Source organism: Heterocephalus glaber, unplaced genomic scaffold, assembly GCF_053883595.1.
Source record: "Heterocephalus glaber isolate CG9 unplaced genomic scaffold, H.glaber_assembly_v1.0 deba00001606, whole genome shotgun sequence".
Lineage (NCBI taxonomy): Eukaryota > Metazoa > Chordata > Mammalia > Rodentia > Bathyergidae > Heterocephalus > Heterocephalus glaber.
Genome location: NW_028258377.1, coordinates 32,684,436 through 32,707,102, shown reverse-complemented (window position 1 = coordinate 32,707,102; position 22,667 = coordinate 32,684,436). Strand labels below are relative to the sequence as shown.

The window sequence follows — 22,667 nt, the reverse complement described above, 5'->3', positions numbered from 1 at the left end:
AAAAGGCTACATCCTCATAATTTGAACTTTTCTTCATTAATATACTTCCCAAACATTTTTTCTCAGGGAATGACATTTAACGGCCCTTTAACCTGGGAGTTTGAGGACTTACAGTCAAGCTTTCAATTTTTTCAACCTTATAGGTTTCACTGGATGCTTAAGGTTTGTCTTTCTAACTCCTAAATATGTCTAAAGTCTACCCTCTTCTATGTGCTTTCGTGTCACTGTCCTAGTTTGCAACCTCATTATCCTTTGCTGGGTTCATAGAAATATCTTCCTAATGGTTCTTGTTACTCACATTTCCTACCAACCCCAGCCCATCTCCCATTTTGCCACCAATTATCCACTGAAAACAGAGGCCCAATTATGTCACTTCTTGCTTACAGTTTTTCAGAAGCTTCTCCTTTGTCGGAAGGGTGAAGGTCAAACTGCAGTGTGGCATTTGCAAAGCCTTTGGCTGTGTGGCCCCAGCCTGGCCTTTAATTTCGCTGCCTGCCAGTTCTCACAGCTCACACCAGTCTGTACTCCACCTGCCATGTCTGCCGCATACTTTCCCCTAAGTCTCTACCCATAGTGCCCCTCTCTCTCTCTCCCCCCTCTCTGACTCTTATTCATATTTCAATTTCTACCTCAGACGGGGTCCCTCTAGATGCCCTTCTCTGGTGTTTTTTTTTTCTTTTTTGTCTTTTCTCACCTGACACTTATTCCTTCTCTACAGTTAGATACAGTTTATGTTCTGGTATGCTGATGACAACAGTAATAATGACAACTCCTTTGAACTGACTGACCAAGTGTCAGGTCCTGGGCATATCTCAGCTGCATCCTCTCTCTGTCCACCCATCTGCCTTAGGAGATCGATGTTATTACCCTCCCTTTACACATCAAGACCCAGGCTCAGAAGGAAGGTAAGTGACTTTTGTAAGCTCCACAATGGTTAAAGGATATATCATGAGTTCAAACCCAGATCTTTTTGGCTCAAGAGCATAGGTTATTTATTGTTGATTTCCGTGGTTTTCCAGCGTAGGAAAATAGGAAAAATCTCTGGCAATTGGATGTTTTAGTGAAAACTTATCTCTCCCATGTCCTCAAGCATTTAAAATACTGTCAGACACACATGAATAGAGTTGTTTGATTTTTATTTATTTGATCAATAAAATTTATTTGTGGTCTGTGACATGGTGTTTTACATATGTATATATGTGGAATGACTAATGTGAGCTAATTAACCTATCCATTACCTCATGTACTTATTTTTTTTATAGTGAAAGCATTGAATGTCTGTGTTTGAACAATAGACGAATACTCATCTGTAAAAAGAAACATTTTGCAACAACATGCATGACCCTGGAGGATATGATGTTTAGCAAAATGAGACAGGCACCAAAAGGGAGCTATGATGTGCTCTCATCCACGTGTGGAACCTAAAGATGTCAATATCCTGCCTGGCAGGGTGACATGCACCTGTAAACTCAGCATGCTGAAAGGCTGAAGCGGGAGGATTACAAGTTCAAGGCCAGCCTGGGCAACTTAGCAAAGCCCTGTCTCGATCAGTCAATCAAAAAAATAATAAAAAATAAAATTAAATAAATAAAAGGCCCAGAGATGTAGGTCAGTGGCAGTGTGGGCCTAGCATGTGGGAGTCCCTGGGTTCAATCCCCACTACAACAAAACCAAGTAAAATGTGACACTCATGGAAGCAAAAGGTGCTCTGGATAATCGCATCCACTTTTAAAGCATGGAGGAGAAAATAGGAGCGGTGCCAACCTTCTCTCTTCCCTGGGGAAATAAAACTGTTTTTGGGTGCTTAGGTCCAGCAGGTGTCCATGCACATCTCCTTGGCCAGAAGCAGGACCTAGGCCACTCTCTCAGGGAGATGTGGAAAGCATGTCCCTCCCTTGGGTGTACCCCCAGGCTCACCTTGAGTGGGGACAGCTTCTGGTAGCAAAAATGAGGAGGAGGTAGATGGTAGGCAGGTAAGGACTAGTGCCGACCTCGGCATGTGTGTTGCTCTTGAGGGTCACATGGAGTTTAGGCTGTAGTTTCCATCATCAGTTTTCTGAGGATAGCCATCATCAGTTCTATCACAGTTTCCTTTCAAATATTCAACTGTCCAACATGGAGGTTGATATTCATTAGGATCAGAAATAAAAAGAGCAATATTTTCAAACTTAAATGATGTTGATAGGAGTTAACATCAGCCCTAGTTAGTAGCCAGACAAGTTGTTTAAATTCTTTACATTTCAGTTTCCTCCCTTGTTAAAATGGGAATAATAATGATATTCTTTATTCTCTCTTGCAATAGGAAAGTGGTCCAAGGGAACAAGGGCGAGGGGTGAGGAGAGGGGAAGAAAAAAAGTAGAATAAAGTTATGTCATGTACAGGAATCCAGTAACCTCAATTAATGCGCATAGTATGTGACGTGGGCTAAGATTAATAATGTCAAAAAGAATGAAAAATTGCACAGAGGAATTGGAGAGAAGGAAGGGGATTTAAAACAGGAAATAAGCTACAGTGAGCACCTGTATCCCCTCCCAAACTGCATGTACTGCAAACATGTAATAATAAATTTTAAAAAAATGGTACCACAGGATTCAATGAGAAGTAAGTGAAATAATACATGTTTTCCCAGAGCGTAGGAAGCATTCAGGAGATTTACCTTCCATGAATTCTAAGTATTATAGTCTTTGAGGAGCATCTGGTTTTTTTTCTAGTTGGCAGTAGGAGTTTCATCAAAGGAAGATGGAAACAGTGGACCTACCTGGTCCTTTCCATTACTAAAGATGTAGGAATAGTAAGTGTTTACATATTGGCCATCCTCCAACATGCTCCTTTGCTTCCTCCTCAGTGAGATGTGGAGTTTTTTCAATTTGTCATTATTTTCTTCTTAGTACTTGTTTGCAGTATGTGAAGTTTATATTCATCTTAGGGAGTGGGTACATGTCCATAGCATAATTTGATTCTTTTTAAATTTTTTTGATTCCTAATTCTCAGTAAAAGTCCTTGTGAAGATTTGCAGTATAAGTAAAGCACACTGAAGTTAGTTGCTATGTCTTTAATTCAAGGGTTGGTAACATTTTGTATAAACAGTCAGGTAATATGTATTTTTTACTTTGCAGGCTATATGGTCTCTGTCAGTATAGCATCAAAGTAGCCACAAACAATGTGTGTATATTCTGCTAAAACTTTACTGATGTTCACTGTACTTTTAATGTCATGTACTTTTCATGAGTTGTGAAATGTTCTCCGTACTTTGTTTTCAACTTTTCACGTTTCAACCTTGAGTGAGGTGGTATGATATTCACCTGTAGTTCTAGCTACTTCAGACCTTGAGACAAGCTTGACCCCAGGAGTTCATGGCCAGCCAGAACAATATAATACGACCCTGTTGCTAAAGAAAAGAGTGGGCTGGAGATGAAGCTCAGTGGTAAAGTGCTTGTCTACCATGCACAAGGCCCTGGGTTAATCCCCAACACTTGGGGAAAAGAGTGTACTTAGCCCATCAAGTATATAAAATAGGTGAGAAGTTCATTTGTCCTTTGGGCCATCTTTTTGCCAACGTTTATTTTAAATGAATGTCATTGTCTTCTTTTCTATCATACTAGGTTAAATTTGTTGTTTATTCTCTCACCCCTGGAATCTGCTTTCCAGTGAAAGACTGGATTCAAGCATTGCCAAGTGGAATTTTAATATGCAAATTGTCGACTCCTATTCCTGTAAGAATAGCTCAGGCAGTGAAATTTATGTTGCATTCTGTCAATAGATAATGTAGCTTTAAATAAATATCATCAACATAATTAGCATGCCCTCAGTTTATGAGGAAGCAAGAAATAACACACCTTCAAACAGTGATGAGCAAGATTCATGTGATTGGCCATGCTGTTATGCCCTCGTCCCATCACTGCTAGGCCATGTGGAGCACAGGGCTAAAACACGGTTGCATATTTCCCAACATGAAGAAAGTGATTTGACTTACAGAATCGTACCAGGAGTCAATAAGTGCCAAGTTGATAGCTGGAGAATAAAAAGAAGACCAATGTGTCTTCCTTCTTTGTGTTCAGGTTCTTCACTCTTCCAAACCAATTACTCAGACGCACCCCCCTTCCTGGGCAGCAGCCTGGAAGCCTTGAAACTCACTGTGTCAGGCTGAAAATGAGAGACAACAGCTGTCAGAGCCAGCACCAATGCCTGCAGGTTGTTTCCATGCAGTGAAAAAAGCATGCTGGCACATTGCACAATTGAGAGGATTTGCTGTTTTTCAAACTAAAGATTCTGACCAGCTCTGAGACAGTACTGTTCTCCCCTAAGCTGTTTTGTACAAAAACGTACCTGTTTTATTTTTCCTAACGATACAGCAGTGCATTTAATGTCAATAACTCTACTGAAACAAGGCAACCATAGAATTTCTGAATATGACATACAGAAATCTAAAAAACTAGCAGTGCTTTTTAAAGATAAACCCATCTTTGGTTATTCTGCCATTAGTTATGCATAAGGGTAACACATGTGTGATCTTCTGTGGTGTTGTAGACCATTGTCATGTTTCAGGGGAATGGTGGGATTTCCGTATAAATTAAAGATGAAAATAATACTTAACATTGTAATAAATACATGTATTATCATTTATTTGTTGACTTCTGTCCTTTCTTAGTCATATATAAGATTAGAACTTTTCTACCCTCTTAACCCCATGGCTTTGCCATATTTCCAGTCTATATTTAATGGATCTGCCTCATTCAATAACTGCTAACATTTATTGAATTCTAACTACACCAAGCACTGCATACATTGTACCATTTAAGACTTGCAGCAAACCTTTCTGATAAATGCTGTTGATTAATTCCATTTTCCATTTGGGAAACTGAGCAAATGTGGGTGTATAATTTCCTGGACCAGATGGAGAAGACATTGTCGATTTTGGTGGATGCAGCTATCTTCTGTGCTCTTAACCATGGTTATACCCAACCTGCTAAACTTCTTTTTCTAAGCTAGCAGTTCTGAAACCTGAGCATGTCTCAGAGTCACCCAGGGGGCTAGATAACCCATGTCCAGGATTTGTGATTCAGTAGTTCAAGGTGGCACCCTAGAGTCTGCATTTTATCAAGTTCCTCCAAGAATGCTAATGCCCCATTGCTTCAAGCTTTCACTTTGAGACATCTCTGTCGTCCAAGGCATTATTCTGTTTTTTGATATCTGGACAAATGCCTTGAAGGTATAAAATATAGCTTAGCTATAAAGCAGAGAGCAGTGTCTATGCCACACAAATTCCATTTCATAGTCACACACAATGGACAGGAGCATCAGTACACAGCCCCACATGCACAATAAATGGTATGCAACTTTGATTTTCCATTTAAAAGACTCTCAGTGTTTTGAGGAGCTTGCTTGTACCTGAGGAGTGTTCGGCAGCTTCCTGTGATTGGCACATTAGTATCTTACAGGTCAATCTTTATCTTAAACAGCAGAGTGAGGCATGTGACTCTGAGTATGAATTGAGAGTCAAAGAGTTCACACTGAATAAGGTTCACAGCCCAAAGCAGGTGGCATCCAAAAGAGATAGCTGTTTCATAGATGTGGCCCCAAGCTCAGGAGGAAGCAGAAAGTGTGATTGAGACATTCAAAGAAGACTGTAAGGTATGCTAAAGGAGAAAGGAAACAGTGCCTAAGAACAAGCACTTTTCAATAAAGGAGATTTTTTTGCAGGTGATAGTTTGTGGTGATGAACATTCTTTTGAACTCTGTTCATTTATATCTGTCATCTGTCTTCCTTCAGAAACTTTCTTTTTTTCTCATTTAGTTATAGAATGCTGAAAATCCCTCTGAGATGTTTTTAAAAAGATGATTATATGCTTCATTGCTATTCTTTGTCTTTATACTTGGTTCATGAATTGAAAATGTTGTCAGCAAAGACAAACAAACATTTTGACTTTTGACACCTCCATGGCTGTATTAAAAAGTCAGCCATGGTTTCTCATTATCTTCAGGAGAAAAAAGTGCTAACTATGAGCTAGGTGCACTGAAAATTCACTGAGTTTCTAGCAAGGTGTCAGGGCTAGTTCTAGGCACTTCCCTTAAGGGAGTGTGTTAGACTAGTTTTCTGAACCCTAGTTTCTGAACCTACAGGATGTGAGGTTTTCTGGACACGATTGTTAGGCAAAGCTTTCTAGACAGGGCAAAATTCTGTTTCTTGTAAAACAAATGAAAGTTTGTCACAAGAGCAAAGATTTTTGGTGTTTGTTATCCATATATTTATTGTGTATCTAATAGGTTGCTAGGGACTGTTTTAAGTTCTGATAGTGAAAGCTATAGGGCTTGACATTTTGGAGCTCACAGTTTGTTGTAGGCAGCAAGGAAATGATTAGTCTCTTCTGATTATAATGGTGGTGAATGATTGGAAGGAACGGAAATCTATGATGGCATGGCCCACAGAGAGATTGATTTAATCTTTGGGGTCTACTCCAGCAGAGTGCTCCATGAAGGGGCGCAGTTGGATCATGGGTGAGGAAAGAGGTACTGGGGTGAACAATCTGAAGGCTTGACAGAGGTTAGTGATTCAGAGGACATCAAAAGAGGCCCTTGTTGCCAGAGCAGACTATCAGAGACCTCTGCAGTAGGTTCTGATCTCCTTCTTGGTGCTATGGTGCAAGGCTGAGAAAACTAAAAGAACTAAAGAGACAGAGAAACTGGGGAGCCAGGACGACCAATGCTGCTCATCCAGCAAAGGCACTGGTCAGTCCAAGGCACTGATTTTTATTAGTAATCAATCAGAGTGAAGGCAAGCTATGTGCAAGGGTGGGAATACGTGTGAGGATGTACAACCATGAAGTTTCTATGGAAATAGGCTTGCAAAAAAAAAAAAAAAGACAGAGCACTCTCTAATTAGGAACAGAATAGACAGAATATAGGATTGTAGTTAGAACCTTGTCCTTCAAGTTAAGAAGGTTTTAGTTGTGGGAATGGAATTTGGGTGGGAGCTACTTTGACCTCAGCAGGCTTCAGCCAGACTTGCTTCTCAAAACAAGCCAACTGAGGGGTTAACTCTTTGCAGCCTGCACTGCTTACAGAGTGCTTCAGGCATAATCAATATTGCGGTCCCCTGTAGGTGACAGAAGAAGATAAGTCTTCTGAGCGGTGGGCTAAAAATGCAAGACAAGATTTCTACGGAGAATGAATAGGCTGGTTTGACAACCCCGAAGGAGCTTGTCGATATGATGAAATCAAATAGTTCTATTTTTCAATCTGGGCTTTTGAATAGTGTTATTTTATTGCTGCCATTATGATTACTTGTATTATTCCTGTTATTATTTTGATTTCCACTTGATTTTGAGCAAAGTGGTTTTGACAGTTCCGGCTTATCTCATTTGTTTATTGTGGAATGAGTATTTTTGTCTATGTTCCTTCTAGTAAGATTCCCCACTAATGATCCTAATGATCAGCCAGGATGTGAGGCTTTCTGATCACTCTGTCCTCTGTAATTTTGGCACACAGCACATTCTCTGCTCCAGTGCTGACTGTCCAAATGCATGGACTGCTTTTGCAAGGAATACCCCCACTTCAGTTCACGGGAAGAGTGTAGCCTCTGGGGAGAGTCCCTGTGTTGACTGGAATGAATATCGTATCACAATGCCTTGTGGTTACTAGCTGATCAAAAAAGTATTGTTGAGTGATGTTAAGTATGAATAGAATCACAAATACTTAAGTCACCCTTGACTCATACTTTTTGTTCTGACTCCAAAACAATTTATAGATTTCGTGACCCAAAACAGTGGGTAAACTAACAATGTGGCAATAAAACAGAAGCTGCACATTATTGTATATTTGTCATTACTCTCTGGCAGGGGCCTTGATATCCCATGACTATTATTACTTAAGGGAAAGGCCACAAGGATGTTTTGTTGTCATGTAGGATTGCTCTCTTAAAAGGCTGTTGTATTCCAAACCCTCTGGAGGCAATCTTTTTGATAATATGGGAAAATGACGATTTGGCTTTCTCTCTTGATTATTTTTCTACTCTTCTCAATTTCCTCTGTATATCATCACGGATTGTTATGCCACTTTTCCACCTCCTTTGTGGTTGAATCTTCAAAGCTTTCAGATTCTTTTTTCAAATGAGTATATGACTTTGAATTTTAATTTTCATCATCTTTCCACAAAATATATAATTTTTCCTCTTCCATTCTGGATGCTGTCTTCAAATTAATACCACAGTTCTTCATGAAAAACAGAGTGAATCAGGTAGAAACAGACCTTTTAACACCTTGCTCCTTCCTTTCTTCCCCTTTTGTGCACACTCTGGAGAATTCTTCTGGTTTTGTCCAACTAATACAAATGACTGCAACTCTATTCATCTGGCTGAGGAAGGTCAGGATACATATTTTTCACTAGAGCTGCCTTGGGTGCTGAAGATTTAGAAACTGTACCTCCTCTTTTCTCTTTTTAATAAAACAAAATTTCATAGGAACTTAAAAAAATTAGCATCACTAATCTATGAGAACTCTTCCAGGAAGCTGAGAAGAAAATAATCTAAACACATTTTTATGTCATTCACGAGCACTAATTGGGGAAAATGTAATGACACAAGAAACAGCATAATCAGGAATTCTCCAGTTTTCAAAGTAAAATGAACTAGAGCTCATTGGAATTATCACTCAAGCCAAAAGCTTTCTATCCATTCTTTATTGATGCAGAACAAACTACTCCTAAAGTTAGTGACACAAAACAACCAGCTCAGTTTCATCATGGTTCTGTGAGTCAGGAAGAGCAGAGAAAGGGTGGACTCTGCCGTGCATTGTCTGGGGATTCAGCTGGGAATACTAGAAGGCTAAGGTAGCCTTGATGGCTCGGGTGGGAATCATCTATGTCTCCTAAACTTGAATGCCGTGCTTCAGCCATGTCTGCCCAGAACATCTGCAGCAAGGGCCACATGGAGCCCTTAATCCTTTTGCCTCTTAAACAGCTGCAGTGCTTCCTGATGGGTATGCATCTCCTTGTTCCAGGGATCTCTTTGTTTGAGCTTCTTCCTTCGTAACAGAAATTTCTATGCCTCTGGGTTTTATTATACCTGATTAACGTGATTCCCAAGGACATTGTAAAATAAGTTGAATGTGTCTCCACTTACAAGTCTAGTAGTTGGATTGGCTGCTGGTCAGAATGTCTTGACCATGGATTCTGTATGTGGTCACTACATGTGAGGCCATTTTGGACTTCTTTACAGCACGGTGGTTGAGTCCCTAGAGCAAGCTTCCTCAGAAAACAAGGCAGACGTGCACAGCATTGTTCTGCTGTAGCCATGAAGTCCTATGGCATGAGTTCTGTCATACTTGATTAATGGAAACAGATATTCAGAGGGCAAGGAGACAGAGGTTGTACCACTAGATGAGAAAAATCCTAACGCCATATTGAGCAAAGAGGATATGAAATGGGAGATAGTGACCATCTTTAGAAAACAAAATCTGCACCAAGATTTTCACTTTGTGCATTTCTCCTGAGTTTAACAGAGACTATCCTAGAGGAGAAAATCAGAATGGACCATTACATACTAGAAATGTGACACAATAAATGCTTTTGGGTTAAGAACTCTGGAATCTAAGAAGGCTGTGTTTAAATTGTGTCATTTCTGGCTGAGAGATGTTGAGAAACTCATTAATCTTCTGGTAGCTTGGTTTTGTTATCTAGAAAATGGGCGTATGAGTAGCCTCTATCTCCCTGGGATGTTGTGAATAAGGTCTCACATGTAAAGCACTTAGCTTAACACCTAACCAATGCCAGTGAACACTGTTGTTACTGTGCTGGTCAGTGTTGCATCTACATTTCACCTCTTTCAGAAATTGAACTTTGAAAAATGATGACATACCATTTTTCCCATTAATGGCAGGAAGCAAGGCCATATTTGGCAAAGATGTGGTAACTGACAGGCTGTAGGAAGTAAAGGTTATTGTGAGTGGGAAACATTCTGGTTGCTATTCTTCAAATCAAGTTCTGGCTTTACTGTTTAGTAGCTTGGGTATCTCAAAAAGCCAACCACCCTGGTTTTCTCATTTGTAAGACATGATAATCATCCTACCCTGTCCTATTACCCTTAAATGACCTTTGCATATGAAACTAATTTGTAAATGTTTCTACTATGTTTTAAAATTAAGTTAATGTGCAATGCCAAGAGAGCCTTGGTACAACAAGATTCACAATGCTGAAGCAGTGTGGCTGAACCCTATAAACTTGTACTGATGGGACCCTGGGCCAGAAGCTCAGCACTTAACTGGACAGAGGTTAAATCCTCATGGTATCACTGGTATTGCTCATTCATAGGTGGGCATAAAGCCTAACTTATCCAAGCCCATGCAGACATTGGTGGATACAGCCTGTGTTGGGGCTCAACCCTCTGTCCCTGTACCTCAGCCCTTGTACTCTGCCATGTAGCTTCTGGTCCTGACAGGCCCTATAGGTCCTGGTGCTTGGGTTGGCATCTTAGGAAGTACACCTTGGCAAGAGCTGGCTGTGTATCTCTTGTCATTCCTGTTGCCTAAGAGGCACCTGGCAGTGCTCAGGGGAGTAAGAATGCTTCCTTCTTAGGGAAAGGATGTGAAAATGCCCCTCATCTCTACAAGAGGAGTCAAGACCACGTTTCTTTCCCACAGATCTACAAGGGAGTGGAGGTTAAGAACTTAACTAGCTTTGTCTGTGTGACCCTGTGTCACTATTTGATGATGAAACATTAAGAGTTTCAAAGCTAGCAGTGTGTCCTGTCTCTTCACTTTGTTTAATGGGTGGTTGGTTTAATTTTATATATGTAGGATTTGAAAATCAAAGGCTAACAAATGGTAGGTCTGATGCATATACAGATTGACTCTCCCTTATCGGAAATGCATAAGGACAGAAGTCTTCTGCATTTCAGAATGTTTTAGATTTTAGACTACTTGAACATATATAATGAGATATCTTGGGGATATGACCCCACTGAACATGAAAGCAATTTATATTTTATGTATACCTTATACATATAACCTGAAGGTAATTTTATATGATATTCTTGGTATGCTGGCAAGAATACATATTTTCAGATTAGGGTTACTTATTTGTATAATAACAGATAAAGTTTTCTCAGTGTTGCATTAACATTGTGTTTCCATTTGTTTAATAGCAAGTGAAATTATACTGTCCATGATTTTGGAAGGGGTTGAATTTGTAACTTAATTTACTTTCTTTTTGAGAGACTGTGTGAGAATATTTAGAAAGTAGTCTTACTAAAAATATTGAAAAACTAAAACTACAAGTCCATTTGACCCAGATATTTCTTTTCTATTTATTTTCCTGAAAGAGTTAAAGCCATCATATTTCAGTGACACATGCGTACTTATTTCTTTTTTCTTTTTTTTTTTTTTTTGGTACCGGGGATCGAACTTAGGTCCTTGCGCTTGCACAGCAGGCGGCGAAACCACTGAGTTAAACCCCCGGCCCCAAATCTTGTTTGTTTGTTTGTTTGTTTTTTCCAGTACCGGGGATTGAACTGGGGACCTTGCGCCTTGTAAGGCAGGCAGCAGAACCACTGAGCTAAACCCCTGGCCCTCGTACTCATTTCTTATAACAGCGCAATTCATAGTAGCTAAATCTTGGAAGCAGTCTATGTCTAACACCAAGTGAATGGATAAAGAAAAATGTGGTATATTTGTTATAAAGAAGGATAAACGTGAGACGTTTGTAGAAAAATGGATGCACCTTGAGACTGTAATGTTAAGTAAAATAAATTAGATGGAGATGCTTGAATAGTATATTATTTCTCTTATATGAGAACCCAGAATATAAATAAAGAGTAAAATAAAAGATAGGTAGTAGGAAGCAGGGAGAGAGATCTTTTGCAAAAGGGGAAAGGACCAAGAGATGTAGGTAAAGGGTAGGGGAAAAAGGGGAAGCAGATTAAAAAAAAGAATTAAAATATGTACCAGCTTCCCACGATGTATGTAATCAGTATGTATGGGCATGTACTAATAAAAATTACAATAGAAAAGGAAGGCATGCCAAAAATCATCACTATGGAATCTATTTAGTCCTGATTGAGTGCTCTTAATACCATGCTAGGAACATTATAAGTAATAATTCTCCCAGCAAGCCAAGATGGTGAATACCACTATTGATCCTGTGTCACACATTAGAAAGCTGGAGATCAACTGCTGATGAGTAGAGGAATCCACAGTCCTTGTTCTTTTCAATTATGCTTTGCTCTCACGATAGTGAAAAGTCCAGGCTCTCGATTTGTCCAACGGTTGAAAGTTGAGGATAGTTTGTATCTGAGTGTTACTCTTGGAAGCTGGGCTGGAGTGATTTCAGTGTACCTTACACTTTTACCATAAGGCAGTTTGGGGACAGAGGAGTTCGAATAATGACCCTGGAGGTGAGTTGCTTCATGGAACATGCTGTTCTACAGAGATCCTCAAAAAAAATCAGAGAGTAAAATATGTCGGGATTTAGTCCTCTTTTTTTTTTAGAGTGAGTCCTTGGATCTTACCAGAGAATTTATTCTTCTTGCAACTGTCTATACCTCATGCATAAGTCTAAACATTACTGAAGTTTGTCTTCATTCTACAGATACACTGTTTCCCAGAGGAATAAGTCATGTGTTTGAATCTCAGAAAATGTTTTCCTGTGGGAGAATTATTTAGAATTTAGGATTATCAAGAATGTTGGCGGAACAAACCGAAAGCTCTGGCGCCGACACACCCAGCCCACCTGGGCCCACTCCCCGTCGGGCACCCAGGCACCCAGGCTCCCGTTCTGTCTGCTCTCCAGGACCCGGCCGGCTCAAGAGCACTGTGTTGGGCCCTGGGTGGCATCACTGCGGTCTGAGGGTCCATACTTGTGATTCTCAATGGAGAGTGAAAGCACAGACTCAGAATGAAAACCAGCCCTCATTGGCCACTGATTCTCATAAGAAGGAGGCTGCCCCTTCCTGTTCAAAATGCTCCAGTTGAAACATCTGAAGAGGATTCTAAGAAACGCCCTGCCCAGAAGGAGCCTAGTCAAGCCCCAGCCTCCAAGGAGGTGGCAGAATCCAGCTCTTGCAAGTTTCCAGCTGGGATCAAGATTATTAATCACCCTACCATGCCCAACACACAAGTGGAGGCCATCCCTAACAATGCTGATATCCAGAGCATCATCACAGTCCTGACTGCCAAAGGAAAAGAGAGTGGCAGCAGTGGGCCTAACAAATTCATCCTCATCAGCTGTGGGGGAGCCCCAGGTTGCTCTCCAGGACCGCAGCCGCAAGCCCAAAACAGCAATGATTCCAAGAGTACAGAATTGCTCACTGAGAAGTTGGGACCAAAGCCTGCAGTTAAGGATGTGAATGTTCCTAGGCCACCTGGAGCTCCTGCAGGGCACCGGGGGGAGAGCTATGCCGGCGGTGAGGCAGCAGGCTGCATTCTGGACAGCAGCCTGAGTAACATCCAGTGGCTTGGGAAGATGAGTCCTGACGGACTGAGCTCCTGCAGCATCAACCAGGAAGTGGAGGCGAAGGAGAACTGTTACCTGGAGCAGAGTCAGGTCAAGACCCCTCAGGTGGAGGAGCCCTTGGGAGCATCAACAGCCTGGCAGGACTCTGTGTCTGAGAGGCCGCCCTACTCTTACGTGGCCATGATATGGTTCACCATCAACAGCACGGACAAGAAGCTCATGACCTTGAGGGACATCTACACTTGGATCGAGGATCACTTCCCCTATTTGAAGCACATTGCCAAGCCAGGCTGGAAGAATTCCATTCACCACAACCTTTCCCTCCACGACATGTTTGTTTGGGAGACATCTGCCAATGGCAAGGTCTCCTTTTGGACCATTCACCCCAGTGCAAATAGATTCCTGACTTTGGATCAGGTGTTTAAGCAGCAGAAGCGGCCTAATGCTGAGCTCCGCCGGAATGTAACCATCAAAACTGAACTCCCACTGGGCGCACGGTGGAAGATGAAGCCACTGCTGCCAAGGGTCAACTCGTACCTGGTGCCCATCCAGTTCCCAGAGAACCAGTCCCTGGTGTTGCAGCCCAGAGTGAAGGTGCCATTGCCCCTGGCGGCTTCTCTCATGAGCTCAGAGCTAGCCTGCCACAGCAAGCGAGTCCGCATCGCCCCCAAGGTGCTGCTGGCTGACGAGGGCATAGCCTCGCTACCTGCTGCTGGACCAGTGAAGGAGGAGAGATCTCTGCTTGGAGCAAGGCTGTTACCTTTGCTTCCGGTTCAGTCTATCAAGGAGGAAGAAACCCAGCCTGGGGAGGACAAGCTCCCCTTAGGGAGACCCTTCAAAGTGGAGAGCCCTCCTTTGGAGGAGTGGCCCTCTCCATGCTCATCTTTCAAAGAAGAGTCATCTCACCCCTGGGAGGATTCATCCTGCTCTCCCACCCCGAGGCCCAAGAAGTCCTACAGTGAGCTCAAGTCCCCGGCACGGCGTGTCTCAGAAATGCTCGTGATTAAACGGAGAGAGAGAAGGGAGATGAGCCGGTCTTGAAGGAAACAGCACCGGTTGCCTCCCTGTGTGGATGAGCCCGAGCTTGTCTTCTCGGAGGGCCCCAGCACCTCTGGACAAGCTGTGGAGCACCCTGTCTGCCTCCTGGCGGAGTCTGCGGAGCCAGCCCCTTCGCTCAGCTGTCCAGGAGGAGGGAGGACCTTTCAAGACACCCATTAAGGAGATGCTGCCCAAGTAAATCTCTCCTCCCCAAAACCCCTGAGTCCTGGAGGCTCACACCTGCCAAAGTGAGGGGGCTGGATTTCAGCCCAGTACAAACACCACAGGGCACCTTTGGCCCCTTGCCCGACTCCCTAGGGCTAATGGATGTGAGCACCATGCCACTGCAAAGCATTCCCCTCTTTGACTCACCCCGAGAGCTCCTCAATTCAGAACGCTTTGACCTTGCCGCTGATCCCTTTAGCAGCTCTTGCCCCTCTGATCTGGAAGTCCCCAAGCTGGGATCCCCAGAGCCACAGGTCCCCAGCCTTTCAGCAAACCGTTCTCTGACAGAAGGCCTGGTTCTAGACACAACGGATGACAGCCTGAGCAAGATCCTGTTGGACATCAGCTTCCCTGGCCTGAAGGAGGACTCCCTGGGCCCAGACAACACCAACTGGTCTCAGTTCATTCCTGAGTAGAAGCTGGGCCTGGACCCTACACTCAAGCTCTCCACTATCCCAGGCAGTTGTGTGGCTGGGCAGCCCCAGGCTAGGCGCATGCCACACCCTCTGAGGACTGCAGGCCAGAACTCCACCACCTGGTGATGCAAAGGCAGCAGTCACACCCTAGCCACTGCTGGGACCTCTGCAAGAGTAGGATGTGCACCTGGTCTGGAGAGAGATTCCTCTGCTCTCCGGCCATAAGCTGAGGGTGGCGATGCAAAAGCAGTGGTGAGAGGAATCAGGAATCCCCTAGATCACTTCTATTCTATTCCTGCTGTCTCATTTTCCCTGCTTCCTGTAGTGTGGCCTTTGTACATAGTATAAATTCTCTAAGTTACCTCCTAATTATAAGTGCAAGTCTGAGGTGGGTAGGATGACAGGGAGTTGCAGTTTGCTTCTGTCCCTTGGCTTGGTTCCTAGAGGGGGAGGTCCTACTGTGCACGGTTTCTTCCAGGCCAAGGGTTCTTCACTGTGGGCAGCAGACAATTCTCCCCGAGTCTGCTTGCCAGGGTCCCTCTTACTGCCCCTCACTCCACCTCCCATGTTTCCAAGTCAGCTTTCCTACAAGAAGAAATCTGGTTTAAAAGGTCTTGTATTCAGTCAAGAATTGAATTTGGAGATGGAATGGATGTATCTGAAACAGAGTGGTACCCAGATGTGCCCCATAAGACATTTCTCTGATAATGTCCCTAATCATGCCAGGTAGACTAGCATGGACAAGGACTCAGGTGGAGGCTGGAAAGGTAGAAAGGACCCCTCACCTGCTTGGTGTCCTTAGCAGCTTTGCACAGGACCACCCTAGGCTCTAGCTGGCTGCCTGTATGTGAGCCTGCTCAAGAATTCTACCATAGCTTACCTACTGAATAAAATCCAGGTGGAAAAAAAAAAAAGAATGTATCTATGCCTCCAAGTGGCATCTGGAGACAGTGTGGAGAAGTGCTTTCCAAAAAACTATCAACTTGTTATTGTCTCTTTAAAGTTCTGCAAGAGAGAATTCTTTTTTAGGTTTATTACTCCATCTTGCCTTCCATTGAATTGGAACTTTCCCATTGTCGATTTATAGTATGGATTATTTTAAGTTCCCAAACTTTAGGATATGAGGTTTGGAAGGAAATATACAAGCATGAACTGTACATGTGGCAGGGTCTGTCTCTTGGTAGGATTAGACCCCTTGTGTATTACAATGACAGGCAATGCCTCTGGCATCGAAGATGCTGGCTGTTTTTAATAAACATGAAGATCTGTGTTGCATTATAATTTTATAAAGTGGTGAAGTTATTGCAGCTTAACATAACAGTCAAACTTTATAAAAACAATTTCCTTCATCTTAAAAAAAAGTAGGGTTTGACCAAATAAGGTATTTAAAGATAGCCAGTCACCTACGTGATGCAATATAACTTATTGGGCAGGGTTACTTCCATAGAGTATGTGTTCAAAGGCCATTTCAAAAGTAGCTGTTATTTTTAGTTATGGAAATAACTTTGGAAAAGGCACTTTTTAGTTCAGTTCAAAGCTGATTTAAAATTCTGTGTGTGTGTTTCCTGAGTAAATTGCTGACTAGTGTAATTTTCCTCTCTCAGTGGGCCCTTCTGTTGGTTTACATCGTAATCAGAAAAATATGAAGCGCTTTTATTTGATGGCATTGCGGCAAAATGTGGTCCACTTATGTGGTTATCCACTGGTGGGACATCTTCCTATGTGGAGGAGTTGGCTTTGTCAACCTGAAATTGCAGGTCTATTTGGATAACTGTACCTTGCAGAATTTTGTGCAAAATCATACCTGTGATGTACAAACTTGTGTTTATAAAATGTCTCGGTACCCTAGAAGTCTTGGGAAGTCCTGGAATTTTGCAGAAACCTTCGTAGAAACACCTGCTAACATTCTTCATGATCACCTTCCTGGGATCCCTGAAATATTAGGTATACACCAGAAGGTGGCTCTCAAAGAGACATGGTGCATACATCTTTGTTGATTTTCTTTTGAAAAATTTTATGAGAAGGAAATGTCCAAGTAGTCATCCCATCTTATTGCAGCTGTGGATCCACACTTCTGAAAGTCTTCATTGATTCTAGAGAATGCCAAATAAGTCTGACACATAGAAAAGGGGTTCCTCTACTTATGTGTGTGTGCCCAGGTGTGAAGATGCTACATTCTAGGAAGCAGGATTGAGCTTATGTGGATGACAGGACTGAGACCCTAAACAGAGAGCAAGATCTAGAAGGGCCTGGGGTGTAGATGGGCACATTCCTTTGGCCCTGGGAGAGGATAGGTGGTCACAGGAGGGTTTAGTAGCGGACCTGTAAGCATGACGCACCCCTTTTCTAGTTTTCAGTGCAGCCCTGTCAGTAATAGTGGTTTTCAAACATAAAATTGAATGATAATTTTTACAAGTAAAATGATATATAAAACCTTAATACAATGGATGCATGACTTACGAACTCAATTTGTTTACAAGGGCTGGTTGTAACTCAAATAGGTCAGTTGAAGGCTCAGGCTCCTCACACAGCCTTCAAAGTCTCTCTCCTGTCTACAGGCAGATCTCAGTGTCCTTAAAGAGACGTTGGCCTAGGATTTCTCAATTAACCCCACATAGGACAGGATGTTGTAATGTTCCTTCCAGATTTCTTTAAGGGTTAAATTTGTATCTGAGACCATTTGGAAGCACAACTGGCTGGCATTTAGGTTGTAACTCAAGACTTTGTAAGTTCAAAATGAAAGCTTCTGTCATAACCCAAGTTGTTTGTATGTCACGCTGGTTGTAACTTGAGGGTCCACTCTGTATGAATCAGGTCATAGCAAAATGCTTATGCTGATGTCAGTACGCCCAGGCTGAAATCCATCCTCATTAGTTTCCTCCTGGGTTCACACACTGGTTTCCTCTTTCTGTATCTTGCTCCACCCACCTCCTCCTGACCCCCGCCCCCACTGATAGATGGACCTTCAAGGAGCCCTCCATTTGGGTTCTAAAGACTGGATCAGTGGTTCTGAAACTTGAACAAGAATAAATGTCTTTTTGAGAGCTTGTTACATCTGTCCTCTGTGACCTTAGAGTTTCTGATTGAGAGGGTCTGGGAGAGGGCTGGAGAATTTGCATTTTGAGTACATTCCCAGTGCTGCTGATACTGCTGGGCCAGAGGCCACACACTTAGGATGACTGAATTAGAGGGTGCTGCTCAAGAATTTAGCCAGTGCTAATTTGCCGTCAAATTCTGCATCTTATTCTGTCTCACTGGGACCGTGATACCCATCCATCATCTATCATTTCTATATCAAGTTGAAAAGTGAAATACGGAGTCTGTATCTGGCAAATTCTGGAGTCCACAACTTGGCTGATGTTTGACACCATTGCCTCATGTTTCTGGATCCCGATAACAGGACCTGGAAGCTGTTATGTAAATGGTTATTTGCAGCTGTTAGGGAAGGCCATTTTGTAGGCCCACATTTTACTTTTAGTTCTGAAACATCTGTTTAATCAAATTATTTTAAGGGCAGAGAATTTAGCTCAGTGGTTCCGTTGCCTGTCTCACAAGCTCAAGGACCCGAGTTCGATCCCCGGTACCAAAAAAAAAAAGAAACAAATTATTTTAAGATTAAGAAAAGAAGTCATCAAAACAAAATGCCATTGAATAGGTGGAAAGGTTTCTGTCACTACTTTTTGAGTCAAAAAATAGAAACTAGTGAGGAACTGGCTTAATTTCAAAACCATGTCAATGATTCATTAGGATTTTATTTTTAGTTAGAAAAAAGTGTTTTATGTTGCACTGATTTGTTAAAAAACGACATAATCATACATTGCTGTCATATTGTTGAGAACAACTTTGAGAGTGAATAGCCTAGCTTTACCTCATCTGCTCAATTTTGAATCGTTAATGTTTTTCATTCAAACAATGTTCTTGTTAATTAGCAATCCAATTACCAAATACTTATGTTCTGAGAGAGGTATTACTGATCATGTAATTTGTTTGAGCTGAGTTTTATTTTTCTATTAGATGAAAATGTTATTTTGGCCACCCTCACTTTTTAAACTAAATTATGCAAAGATGAGAAAGAGATGATTATATATAAAGAAATAGCAGGGATGACTAATTTATTTGACGTCCCAAAACTACTAAGTACAGCATGGCAGAACTCAGGCAGAGCACCTGCCCTCATGGCTGACCTAGAAGGGCCACCAAGGATGAATGTATAGCAGAGAATCACCCAAGCAGCCTATCAGAATCTGCAAATATCTACCTCTGAGGTGCCCCAAGTTAGTCTGACAGATAAGACTGGTATATCTCACACTGAGACCCAAAATCCACAGGCTGGAGGAAGAATGACCTGTTACATGGAATATAAACTTGAAGTGAAATGAAAGAAAGGTTAGATGATTTATAGGCTTGCATTTGTCATCTCTCCCTTGCTGGAAGAAAACACCTGGCATTCGTACCGTAAAGGAAGAAAAATTCATTTTGGCTCACTGTTTGAGAGACTGCAGTCCACGGTTAGCTGACCCCAAGACAAGAACTTCATAGTGAAAGGGCCTGACTGGAGGAAGATGCTCACCTCATGGAGCCAGGAAGCAGACAGGGAAAAACCCGAAGAGGCCGGGTCTGAGGGCCGGATATTCTCCCCAAAGTCCTGCCTCCTTGGTGCAACTAGACACATCCAGAAGGGTACTTTACCAGTCTCCCGGGCACCTCCCAAGCCAGCCATGCTGGCCATCAAGATTAACTATCCCGAGTCTGAGTTGTTTCCCCCTCACATTCATGAGTGGAATTTCTAATCTTCAGCATCTTAGAATTTGAGTATTGGGAGATAAGATGCTTAGGAAGGTAAAGTGTGGTGACCAGCATGAGCCCTAACCTGGTATAATTGTCATTTGTAGGAGAATAAGAGATTAGGAAACACACTTTGTGAAGACATGGGGCATGACAGTCGTCTACAAGCAAAAGCAGGAGTCCTTGGGAGAAACCAAACCTCCCGACCGTGTGTTCTTGAATTGTCAGCCTCCAGAGCTGTGAGAAGATGCGTCGTTATTATGTACGACACTTAACCCTGTGGTACTTTCACAGGACGGCTATAGCAAAGGAATGTAGATGAGTACTGCAGATGTTGTGTCTTGAGGATGAAACATCCTCTACGCTGTCCCTTCCTGTGCTCACTGAGGGGAGGTGTCCTCCTGTACCAGCCTTGCCCGGTACCTTTGCCTGCTGCCTGCTTGCCCTCTTGCTCCACGGGACGCAGCCCACTCTGAATATGCTCTTCTTCACCGAGCCTCTTCTGAGTTCTGCTCCGAAAGCTTATTCCTGTTCTCTGTACCCTAAGGCTCTGATTTGCTACAACTTCTGTGTGATTCTTCATTTTTAGCACCACTCTATTGCAGGAGATTCAGGGGAGCAGCCCTTGATAAAAAGAAACAAAACAACAAAACAAAACACTGCCTCAGACCATCTAGCAAAGGGGAAAGCTGTATTCTAAAAATCTGTCAGGGGAAAAAAATCAAATGGCATACTCTTGCATTCTTCTATTAGGTTTTTAATTCTCGGCTTATTTTGCTCATGCCACCTCTCTGTTTAAAGCCATTCTAGTTGCATTTTTAACCCACAGCCTTTGCCACGTTCAAGCGTCTCTCTGGAGGGGTTTCCACCTCACACCTTCCCCTCGGGAATATCATGCCATCCCGATTCCCCCAATTTCCAGCCATTCAGGAAATTGGGCCAAATCCCACATAAGCTGTCCTTTACTTTAAATGCCATTTCCTCTGTGAATTCCTCCCTACCTACTCAGCCTCCCTTTTATTCCTTCCCATTGTCCCCTGTTACGTTCTTCCACAGAAGCTATCATAACTTAGTATTTGCGCAGTGAGTTGTTTCCTCTGTCTTCCCCTGTAGCCTGGGTGCTCTCAGGGCCTCCTTTTGAATCGGTTCATTATTGTGAACCCAGCACCTAGAGTGTGGCTGGTGCAGGATGAAAGCCAGATAGGCATTTGTTGAATGAACAAAGAAAGACTCATGAGTTGCTAAGCCCTGCAAGTGTGAAAAAGGTGTTCAGAGTTTGTCACATTGCTTGCAAAGAAATATAATTCCTACCTCTCTCCACCACTCATCTTTAGAGATCTTAGCATGAATTCTGGTGATTTTTTCCCCAAATACCTTCTCATTCCTCCTTGTAGCAGTCTGACCCAGGCAGGTATCCATAAAGTGTTATGGGAAATCTGGTTTCCAGTGGAAATGGGAGCTAAATGTAGGTTCCTCTGGTGTTTGATAATTCTGGGCATGTCGCCTGAGATTTTTGACAAGATATTTATCTTAATGATTTCTACCAATCCCATTCCAAGTCAAGGGGATTGATGTAGAGGGGGGTCAAAGCAGCTTTTGAACTGAAGTCAATACTATATAATATATAAATTTTATTTTGAAATATGACTAAGGATAAGCTAGTGGCTTTTTGGTAATAGTGCAATTATTTTTAAAGTAATGATTTTCAGGGCCCCTGTAGACTTTCCAGTTACTGTTATAAGGGGAAGAAACCTACTGTAGATGACCTCATAAGCCCCTGCCTTGATTTGCATATTAAAGATGTTTGATATTTCTCAAGTGGAAGAGCAAAGCATTAGGACTCTATTAGTAACTATATTAGGAACAAAGATAGATATATAGATTTTATTTTCATTTGAAAGCAAGTGATCTTATCTTCTATATTGTGTTATTAGGGTCCCAGGAAAGTCCATTCATGTTTTGAATGTTTAAAATAGGTTAAGAAAAAAAATTAAGCAATTTTCTGGAATTAGTGTCTTCAAAACTTAAATACATGGAAAGCATCTTAATTAGTGATTCCAGACCTTATTTGGGGTAAGATGCTATTTGATGGTCATACCTAGAGGAAAAGCATATATTAAAAGTCTACAAATATGTGTAGTTCTCAAACATAATATTTGTGTCTGGGAGTTAACAGTTACTCAAAATGTATCCAACACTTGTATCTTGCTCCTTTCTCTAATAGTACTGTTGCTGCTGCTGGATTACCACCACTACTGCTGCTGTTCACACTACTAGTTATAGTAGTGACTGCAGCTACTATTAGTATTAGTGATAATGAGGATTGCAGTTAGTGACTGAGAAGCGGCAGGATTTCTAATCCATGTGTGTTTCATAGATCTTGTCATTGATTTGTTGCAAGCCATAAGCTAAGTCCTGCTGTTGTCCCTATTGCCGACTAGAAAACTAACCCAACAAAGGTGGTCACTTGTGGCTTGTCACCTAACACTTTACAGGGAACCACAGATAAACCAGATCACCCGGGATTTGTAGTCCCAGCACTCTGAAGTCTTCTGTGTTTTGAACAGGAAAAGAAAAGAACAATGCTTAGATAAAACAAAATCTAGTACTGGATCTTATCATATTTTTTAGTTTTGCTTCCTTTTCAAAGGATTTTAACAATTTTTACCTTGTGCAGATATTCTATAAGGTGGATCAATGAGTCCACCTCCTAAAATAAATAGACACGCATATTCTTGGTTCTGGCCAAATTGAATTAATCAC

At 42.1% G+C, this 22,667-nt stretch overlaps 1 protein-coding gene and 1 pseudogene across 6 annotated transcripts in view; both read left to right on the top strand.

Moving 5' to 3' along the window:
• The window catches only part of Sgcd (sarcoglycan delta), a 959,917-nt gene that overhangs the window by 239,062 nt on the left and 698,188 nt on the right, over positions 1-22,667 (top strand). The window lies entirely within an intron of this gene.
• The window catches only part of LOC147822992 (forkhead box protein M1 pseudogene), a 66,967-nt pseudogene that overhangs the window by 28,845 nt on the left and 15,455 nt on the right, over positions 1-22,667 (top strand). The window contains exon 1 of the transcript XR_015444646.1: positions 1-22,667. This exon is cut by the window's left edge and continues 28,845 nt beyond it; it is cut by the window's right edge and continues 15,455 nt beyond it. The product of XR_015444646.1 is annotated as a forkhead box protein M1 pseudogene (transcript).